The sequence below is a fragment of the Chelonoidis abingdonii genome, chromosome 15 (assembly GCF_003597395.2).
Source record: "Chelonoidis abingdonii isolate Lonesome George chromosome 15, CheloAbing_2.0, whole genome shotgun sequence".
Taxonomy (NCBI): domain Eukaryota; kingdom Metazoa; phylum Chordata; order Testudines; family Testudinidae; genus Chelonoidis; species Chelonoidis abingdonii.
The window spans coordinates 32,115,603-32,125,728 of record NC_133783.1 but is presented as its reverse complement, the minus strand read 5'-3'; the positions used below and the strand labels follow the sequence as shown (position 1 = coordinate 32,125,728).

Sequence of the window (10,126 nt, the reverse complement as noted above, 5' to 3'; positions counted from 1 at the left end):
AGAACCACCCGCGACAATGATTTTTGCCCTATCAGGCTCTGGCTCTCAACCGGAATTCCAAGGGGTGGGGAGACAGGGAACTATGGGATAGCTACAAGATAGCTACCCACAGTGCACCGCTCCAGAATCGACACTACATCTGACCATGGACGCACACCGTCGATTAAGTGCCTAGTGTAGACGCGCACAATCGACGTTTTAAACTGTTTAATAAACTGGTTTAGCTAATTCGAATTATGCCGTAGTGTGGACGTAGCCTCTATAACATCCAATTCTCCACTAGCATAATGGCCCTCAGGATCTTATGTCAGCTGCATAACTAAAGCTTACCCCCACCCAGGTTTAACTTTTTTTTTTTTTTTTTTAAGGAGAAAAAAGTTTTTGTTTAATTATAAATCTGGAATGCTCTGGTGAAGGAGGCAGGCTCAACCTGGAGAGGACACAGTGATGGAAGCTATGGGTCGGCTCAGAGGCTATCACATAGCCAACATGATGAGGAACGGCACCATCAAACAGAAGAGTCCCATGGCCTCGGACAGGGCAAAGCCCAGGATGGCCTAGGAGAAGAGCTGCTGCTTGAGAGAGGGATTCCTGGCATAGCCAATGATCAAGCTGCCAAACACGGTTCCAATACCTGCTCCTGAACCAGCCACCTCAACTGTGGCAGCACCTGCACCAATGAACTTAGCAGCAGTATCAATATCCCTAGAGACAGTGCTCGTTTGCAACTCCTGGTGAGCCAGCTGTAGATGGGAAACACCAGAGGGCTGTACAGTAAGAGTCTCAGGCCTGCTCAGTACAGATATGGAAACCGGCCTTGCCAAAGCCCTGGAACAGAGCTGAAGAAGCAAGGAGAGCCACTGGAGTCTGCATTTTGACTGATTGGCTAGTATGCTTTGTGTATGGTTGTTTCCTGTTAAACCGCAAGGGGACAATTGCAGTGGGTTCCACCCAGGATTGTGAGTTTTGAGGGGGTTTTAAACTCCGGCTACTACCACTTCACAAAGCTCTCACTGAATGAAGCATCTTTTAATCCATGTTACTCAATACAGACAATAAATATCCTACTGCGATTTCCATCTGCCCCTGGTGGAGTTGCATCTTGATGATTTGGGCCTCCCGTTGGCAACGCTATCTGAAATAGCCCTGACTGTTAATAGCTAAATGGTCCAGTGCTCAGGAGCCATGCTTATAAAGCATGATCAAAACTCAGTAAAGTCAGTGGACTTTGAATCAGGCCCAGAGAGCAGCAGGATGTGAGGTATGTCCGTGCTGCATATTCCTAGCTGTGCATGCAAATATTGTAGCATGTAAGCAGCACAGAGCATCCAATGACCAGTTTGAACAGTCACAGGTGCCTAGACTCTCCCTGTAAGACCCATAAAGATTTATTTTAAAATGGCAAAATAAATAAAGGGTGAAATTCTCCCCTCAGCTGCTCCTTGTGCTAGTTCAATAAGTTAGTGGCGTTGCCTGGGGAAAAATGTGGCTCATTATGCAATATTTGCTAAACAGTACACATCGTAAGTAACACACCACATCTCCTTGGTACTTTCACTCACTCAAAGGTTTCAGTATGGTCTTGATATTCCTGCATAAAAAACTTATACTTGACACCCAGTTAAATTGGAGCTTGATCGCATTTTATAGTAAAATCTTAATGGCTTGGCATAACTTCTCAAACGTGGCTGACTGTACTGCACTAAATTTGCATCTAGATGCAGCCGCATCTCCCCAGCACTCAGAGATGTCAGATGCACTGGCATTCAGTGACTTGACAACTGCAGCAACAAAGTTGGAGAAAAACACTTTTATTCCTGTTGTGAAATGCTTGTGGCAAGACTGGTAAGTGTCTGAATTTCTGTCTAGATCTTTATGACTAATTTCTAGGTTTACAGGACCAGCTGACCTGGCCTCCACTGTTTACCTTGATCCTGCCACTCTGCAATCATCCTCTAGGAATCTGGGCCTGCCTCCAATCCCAAGTGGTGATGGATGGCAAGGGGAAGTCACTTTGGTCTTAATACTTCAGTGTGGCTTTGGCTAGCTGAGGCACCAGTGGGAACTAGCTGGTCCTCGTGCGTTTTCTGTCGCTCTTTCTACTTTGCAGTCTCCTCTGGGCATTCAATAGTCAAGTCTCCTTGCAGAGGGACAAAAAAAGCATGACATCAAGTTCCATATTCCACTATTTACTCACTGTGGGTGGACAACCTGCTTCCCTCCACAGCACAGAAAATATGAAAGAAAGAGTTAACACGAGTGGCATGGAAATACAAGCACAGGAAGCCAGAGGTCTGGAACAATATTGCATTATTGGAACAGAAACTGTAAACTTACAGGTGAAGAATGGCTGTTCACAATGTAAGGCATAGCACAGCAGAAAACATGCCCCTAGCATACTTGTACCTGTGAGCATCCCTTCTATCTTGTTGTCCCATTTGCTCATTTATTTTGCTTGCCTTTGAGGCTGCCCTGATCACAGCTCATTTTCTCAGATTGAATGCAATTCTCCAGGAAGTGTGACCTTCACGATATGTGAAACAATGAACAATTTGTAACAAAACCCCTCAAGTATCAAAATTCTGCAGTTGTATTAAATCAAAGTCCAAGGCTTGGAGATAAAATTTCCCCAAGAGTTTTTACCTCTGAGTTTCTACAGTCAATTGTTTGTTTTGAACCATAGTAAATTCTTCCAATACAAAATATGTTCTCAGAAAACAATACAAAAAGGTATCTGGGACACTGAAGTTATAGGAACATACTAGTCTGCTGAAGCATTCAACCTTAAGGTTGAGCAACTACTCATTGCTTTTTAAAATTCAGTAAAGGTGTCTGGTATGGTCCATTCATCATTTTCTGCAAGAACAAATAATACAGTCTTTGTTGAGCCCCATGGGAAAAAAACAAACCAGCACAGCAAAAACAGTGTCTGGCAGAGATTTTTCTTTCATCCAACTTAGATAGTTGTGTCTGAAATTCTCTTTGTAGACTCAGTTGGACAAAAATATACTTCACTTCCTGCCCTCAGTTGTTCTGTAGTGCTGCTTTAAACTATTTGAAGGTTCCTTCCTTTCACTCAGTCACAGAAAAGTATTTTGGTGTTGCATGACGAGTTCCTTAAATTACATATTTTATAATTTGGTTGCAAGCTGCTTATACATACACACAGATGTTTATGTCAAGTCTTTCTATACAGATGTATATATTACATATAAATACGCTTTTTGCAATCTATTTATAAATTGACACATGGTTTGGGGTGAAGTCTACTTGCGAGCTGTCAGTCTGTCCTTGGGCACTTTTCAAATGGACAGGCCTATACCTGCACTTCTGAGTGGAACCCAGCACTTCACCCCACTTTGACTTCAGATCAACAGGTTACAGCAGCCCCTGTTTACTGGCCATATTACCTCTACAACCCTGACGGGGTTTGGACCTTGATACTAAATTCTCCCCGGGAGCTTGTCACCAGTGTGAATTTGCAATGACTAAGGGCAGCTTTTTGAAACGTAGGATTTATCTCTCAAATGGAACAAGACAAGCAGAGATAATAGGGCTTAAAATGCACCTTCAATGATCCAGGACTCTGTGCGCTTTCCAGTATGCGCAATGAATAGAAGTCCTGCCTCTGTGCACAAACTATACAGTGACTGAGGCAGGGCAGGGCTCCCACCAGCCCACCCTCATTCATGTTCACATGGAGTTTACCTTCATTTCAAATATTGCTAAGAGGTGCTAACAAAAAGTTACTCTGATTGCCTTTTATATATGTACAAAGTGAAGTTTTCAAAGGCTCCTAACTTGGTTAATTAAAATACCATTTTTTTTTAATTTTTTTTTTTTTTTTTTTACCAGTTTTCATAGGCTTTTCTCTATAATGAAGACCATTTTCCTCTCAAATGTGAATTTTCTACCTTTAAGTTTTTTCAATTGTAAAGCTCTTCAAGGAAAGTCATGCTACACATTTTTATAGAGGGGGAAAATATTTTTTCACTCTACTCAGAAGTGGCTGAACTCTCCAAATTCAACTTTCAAAAAAAAAAAAAAACCACCCCAAAAAAATCAACAAACAAACCAACCACCACAATCTTTGGGTTGTGTCCAAAAGGTAGAAAATTTCAGTCAGAAAGACAAGTTCTGAAAGCATTGACTGGTACGAAATAAATACTTAGAATAGAATCCCCAAAGAAAACCTTAATTATAGTTGCCATTTCCATTCTAACTATAATATTTCAGAGAATCAGAGCAATTCCAGTGAACAACCCACTGGTCTGGAACTCCTTTCTTGAAGACATCAAAATGTCCTCAAATTTCACTGTCTTCAGGCCCAAATTCAAGTCTATAGCCTTTCCTCAAAAACAACCTGGTAAACCAAAATACAACTATTATGGATATTAGATTTTATATAGCTACCAAGTGCAATATTCTTCATTCACTGAAAATTATTCTCCTCAAAATATTAGATCTCAACCTTGCAAAGAAACCTGCATGGGCAGATCCTTACAGCTATTTCAGTGGCACTCCATGTGGGAATAAATGTCCCCTGTACAGATTGCTTTGCAGGACTGTGGCCTTAGTACATAATATGAGCAGAATAATCACTAATTATTGTTGAGGCTGTGTGTGCTAGGCTCTAGCCATTTCCAATGCCAGACTTCATTCTCCTCCCTTGACTGCCACTTCCTTTCTTTAATCCCCATTGGACCTCATTCTTCAGAGGATCTCACCAGCTTGGACATTCTCTGCTGGACCTACTGCAGTCTTCCAAAAACTGAAATGCTTCCATGCCTCCCAAAATCAGATATGGCTAAATATTATGATTTGCTCTATTGATTATAATACCTATTCATCTTAACAAGGTAATTACAGGTCATATGTTGTTTTATCCACAGCAAATTGCATTCTAGGTATAAGATCAAAGACTCAGTTCAGCCACAACAGCTAAGCACGAACAGTTACATAACTATTCAAGCCCTGGCTTGCCTCATTGTGAGAATTAAGTAGGGGTTGGGGTTTGCAGGATGCTTTTGGTTTTTTAAATACCACTCCATATGGTGGACTGGATGGCTCAGGAGATTGTTACTGAAATGCTTAGGCTTCCACCAGTTAGAATTTAACCGAAAATTGTTATCACTAGTGACTGTTGAGTGATCTATATTAAATGAACTGAGCATCTGTCATAGGCTATTTTCAAGTGGAAAGCTGTCCAACTTATGACAGACACTTTTAGGAGGTCTTTGGAGAGAGTTTGAATGAAAGTTAAAACCAAGAACATGGGATTTACTTTTCTAGATTGGGCACAGGCTTGCTTATAATAGTTGGCGATGCCTGACACTTCAGAGAAAAAATTAAAGATGTTCCTAGGCAATTCTGTAATGCTATGTCTGTGAAAATAGTTGTTTTCTGAACCCTGCACTTCCTGAAATGTGACATCTCAGTGCCATTAACTTAGCTATCATAACAAATGGTTTAATAGTCACAAAATTATTCAGCCTTTTTAAAATTTGATACACTATTTTACTCAATGACCTCCTGGAACAGGAAATTCCACAGAATACACGTATTTCTTTGTACGTTCAGCTCATATTTAAGGGTTACTAGATTCATTCTGTGCTTGTGAAAAAGGAGAAGGAGTGAGACAAAAAATCCAAGAAGAAACCAACAAGATGAAAACTGGAGAGGGAATAAAATGAAAAAACAGACCCGGGGGTGGGGTGGGGGGCTCAGTCAGCGGCGCAGAGAGAGAGATGGAGAAATTGGGGAAGGTGGAGGGGGGGGAGAGAAACAAATCTCTAGATAATGTGACCTTTCCGATTTCATTTTTACGAGTCTTCTTATAAGCGTAACTCAACTGAATTCAAAAGGAGATATTTCTGATTTATTACAGCATTGTGGGACAGAACAGGATCCAGCACAGTATGTATACTCCATCTCTAACTTGGACTTGTCTAGCTGATGGGTCAGAGAATCTATTCTCAATACAGAGCATTGAGATTATAGATTTACAGAGTTTAATGACCCTCTCTTCTCTCCTTAAATCATCTAGTCTTGTCTCCTGTATAACACAGGCCATAGAATTTAATCCAGTTACTCCAGCAGTGAGCCCCATAACTTGTATAAATTAACCTTTGAACCCCAAAAGTAACTTGCAAAAAAACTCCAGCTCCACAAAGGTTACCTCTCCCTGCACCAAACCCCACTAGGAGAAATATCTGGTGTCATTTGACCACAGTGAATGACTTCTACTCAAGAAGTCAATTTTCTTATGAAATTGACATACTGTGTGTGTTTACGTGGCACTGAATATTTGCGTCTAAGTACCAGCCCTTAGGAATGGTAACACTCCAGCTACAAAACAACGCATGCTCATTTTAATTGTATCTGACATAGCCTAAAAGCCATGTAGTAAAAATTGTTGCAGAAAAGACAGTTTGTGGTTCTAGGGATTTTTTCCCTATTGTGTCTATCATTTCTTTTTAAAATAAATGGTAGAAAAATCGACCTCACTTAAGATTTGGTTAGCTTCCAACAAATTGCATGGCATTGTACATTTCCTGACATAATGAAAAGCGGAATTTTCTTATATGAGAGTCCTAAGTCCTTTTATAAAATTCTAATGGAGCAAAAGTCCTCTTATAATAAATTCATCTTATTTAGGCAACACGGGTTAGTTTTCATAACTAATTAATCCTACATGATCTCTCCCTCTTATGTTCCATGAATAGATCATCCATCATTATTTATGATTCTGCATCTGAATAAATCAGAGTTATATTAATAGCTAGAGTGAAATATGTCCATTTTTAGCTCATAGAAAATGTCAGCATTATATGAAAAAGAAATGGGGTTTTTAAGTTAGCAAATTATACTTCACTACTTTTTATTTCTGGAATAGTTTCCAGTTACTTCTAGTTATTTGGGAAAAGCAGTGTAATCTAGCTTTCAAACCACGTAGAGTAAACAAAAAACCCCACACATCTAGAAATGCCGATTGAAGATGCATTTACTGGAATCATAAATCGGCTCTTAACTATTAATGACACTGTCACCTCTTCCATGAGAATCTGTTATCAAACAACAGTATCTTATAAAAAGTAAATAAGCTACCCATATTGCACATGGGTGAGGTTGGTTTTTGGTTAGTGGTTTTGTTTTACCTTCCTCTCTACTAATGTTATGTGTCATTGGGAATATCTACCTCCTCCACATACATTTGAATGTACACCGTTCTTTAAAATGCTTTGTCCTGATCTAATGCTGAGCCACTAAGTGGCCTCCATACTTTCATTCCGCAGACCACCCTGTTTCTCATGAGAGCTCCTCTTTCACATTTGGTTGCTTTTTCTCAAGTATTACGAGTATGCAATAAAGGTCTGATCCAGCCTATTGAAGTCCATTGAAAGATTCCTATTGACCTTAATAGGTAATAGAAAGTGATTTTTAGTTGTTCCTTTCTCCAGATATATTTCATATCACCTCTATCAGTCACAATTTAAGATGAGATATTCACAAAAGGTCCTCTTCCCTCATAAAAAAAGTCATAAGAATGGACTAGAAAATAACTATTCTGTATCTCTTTGAACCATCTTCATGTAGCTAGTATTTCCTCATCCTTGCTCCTCACAAATAAGGTCCAAACTTGAGCCTTTTCCAGGATTGGCTTTATTGCACTTCAAATAAGTCAAACCTCTGCCTAAACTGTCAAAGCATGGCTGTACCTGGTGTTTCTCTGCATGGCCTCTGTCATAGCCGCTAGTTCCTTTTGCTCCAGAGACAAACTCCAAGGTTCAGGAATCAGTTTTAAAGAGAACTCTAACTCCCACTGTAGTATTTTATAGGATGATTAAAAAATAGGTCATTGCTATACAGAATGGTATCCTATCTGGTTTTAGATAAGTTTGTATAGGTTTCACCCCCATTATCTTTTATAGTACTTTTCTATAATAGTAGCTCTGACAATATATAATGCAATGCAACTGCTAAACTACCAGTTTAGAACCTCTGCTTTTGCTGACTGTTTGCTCCATCTTCAGCAACATGATTAAATATAACATTTAATGACATGCATTGTTTTCACCCACCTCTAGCTATAAAATTGTAAAATCCCTAGCAAGCAATATTTGTCAAGTAGCTATCACAAAAATAACCTTATTTATTTTTTCCACTTCCTCAGTGTTAAAGCTCTCACCTCATCTAGCAAACAGACTAGAAAAATTCTAAATGCATTTCCTTCCCTCTCCAACGTAACAAATTTCTTTACTAAAGTATTCTGAACCATCAAGTCTCACTAATCAGCCGATGCAGCCTGATATAATTCAAAGGCAGCATTGTATGAAAAGTAAATACCTGACACTTTCAGATCTTGAGAGTGGCAAATGTCATTATATTTTAGCATCAACCTCTCCAAGAATTCATCAGTCTTAAATACAAAGCAGATTCACTCCTCAGTCAAAATATCAATTGACATCAGTTTAGCTTTGGTGTTGCAGTAAACAATAGATTACAGCGTTCTATGCGTACAGAGGTAGCTCTTACTTTATAGCAGGGGTGTGCCGAGTTTTCATTTATTCACTCTAATTTACGGTTTCGTATGCCAGTAATATGTTTTAATGTTTTTAGAAAGTCTCTTTCTATAAGTCTATAATATATAACTAAGCTATTGTTGTATGTAAAGTAAATAAGGTTTTTAAAATGTTTAAGAAGCTTCATTTAAAATTAAATTAAAATGCAGATCCCCCGTACTGGTGGCCAGGACCCAGGCAGTGTGAGTGCCACTGAAAAGCAGCAAGCATGCGATAGGTTGCCTATCCCTGCTTTATAGTGTCAGCTGGGGGTTGGTGCATTTCTACAGCTCCATTGCCAGCCTCACCAGGGAATGAGAGCTCACTCGAAAGAGACCCCTCCACCACTGGCACCAGCAATGGTAGTATACACTCATTGCCAGTGGTAATTGCTCTCAGATGGATCAAACCCAGACCACCCTGCTCAAGCCAGGGCTACCTCCAGTGTATGAGATCTCTCTTGAAAGGTCACAACTGCTTTATCACAACCCCTTGATGTGGGTTGGACTCAGCTCTCCATCCACAGAGCTATTGGAATGGGCATAGTGTCATCTCTTATTTATGAGAGACTCATGAGCATTAGTGAGACAGACTATTTTTAGGGAGTCTGCATTACAGGTAGACACTGCAGACTCCCCTGGACATTCTTAAGAGAGCAAACTTCTGCTGCAGCAAAGTCTCTTCAATGGCTACTTTAAGTTGGCTGAGAGGGTTGAACACCATGGCCATATGCTAGGAATAAGGAACCCGTTGGCTGCAGAGTGTAGTGGGCAGGGGATGCCAAGACAAATAGTTTTGGAGCAAGGCTCCAAGGAGTATAAAGTAGCTTCCCCTTTAGGAAGCTCTCAGAGAGTTAGGGTGGTAGTGGACAAGGACCTGATTCTTGTAAGTATAATCAATATAAACCTTGTTAAACTTACTTACTGTTTAAAACTCATTATTATTCCAGCTCATTGCCCATTGTAATGAAGTGAATAAGTTTAGAGAGAGTTAGTGTAATATTCAAGACACTATTTAATTAAAAGTGGAGATATGTCAGACGTTTCAGTCCTGTTGATCACCTTTGATTTTTGACTAAATAAATGTAAAATATACTTCGTAAGGAAACCAAAAAAAGCTTTCCTGATGGGTGAAAAAGTTCTTTGTAATAGTTAGCAATCCTGTCAGTTTTCTATCAGTGAGTGTCCTCACTTCTCATAAGCAATAATGGAGAATGGTGGAGGGGGGCAGTTGTTGGGTTCTCTCTCTCTTTTGGAAAAAGACCATTTTAAAGGCTACTACAACTTTTGGAAGGAGCAGAAGGAGGGAGAAGAGGAGGAGATTAGGGGTCCTATATAAGTAGCCAGGCACTCAGGCAGCGGCACAGACAGCTGCAGCGGCACAGGAGCCAGGAAACAGAGCTGCTAACAGGGGAGTTTCAGTGGGAGTTTCCAGAGGAGACTAAAGCAGAGAAACCAACAAGCCAGAGAAGGGAAGGGGCAGGGGTCTGCCAGCAGCCCAGTGCTTGTTGGGGGCCTGTGGTGCCGTGAGTGGCTTGGACTGGCCAGGCACAGATGGAGGCTATG

The 10,126-nt window shown here is 40.2% G+C and overlaps 1 pseudogene; it reads right to left on the bottom strand.

The window, feature by feature from the left end:
• Window positions 1-422: 422 nt before the first annotated feature.
• LOC116818113 (ATP synthase F(0) complex subunit C1, mitochondrial pseudogene) lies at window positions 423-873 on the bottom strand (annotated as a pseudogene).
• Window positions 874-10,126: the final 9,253 nt, after the last annotated feature.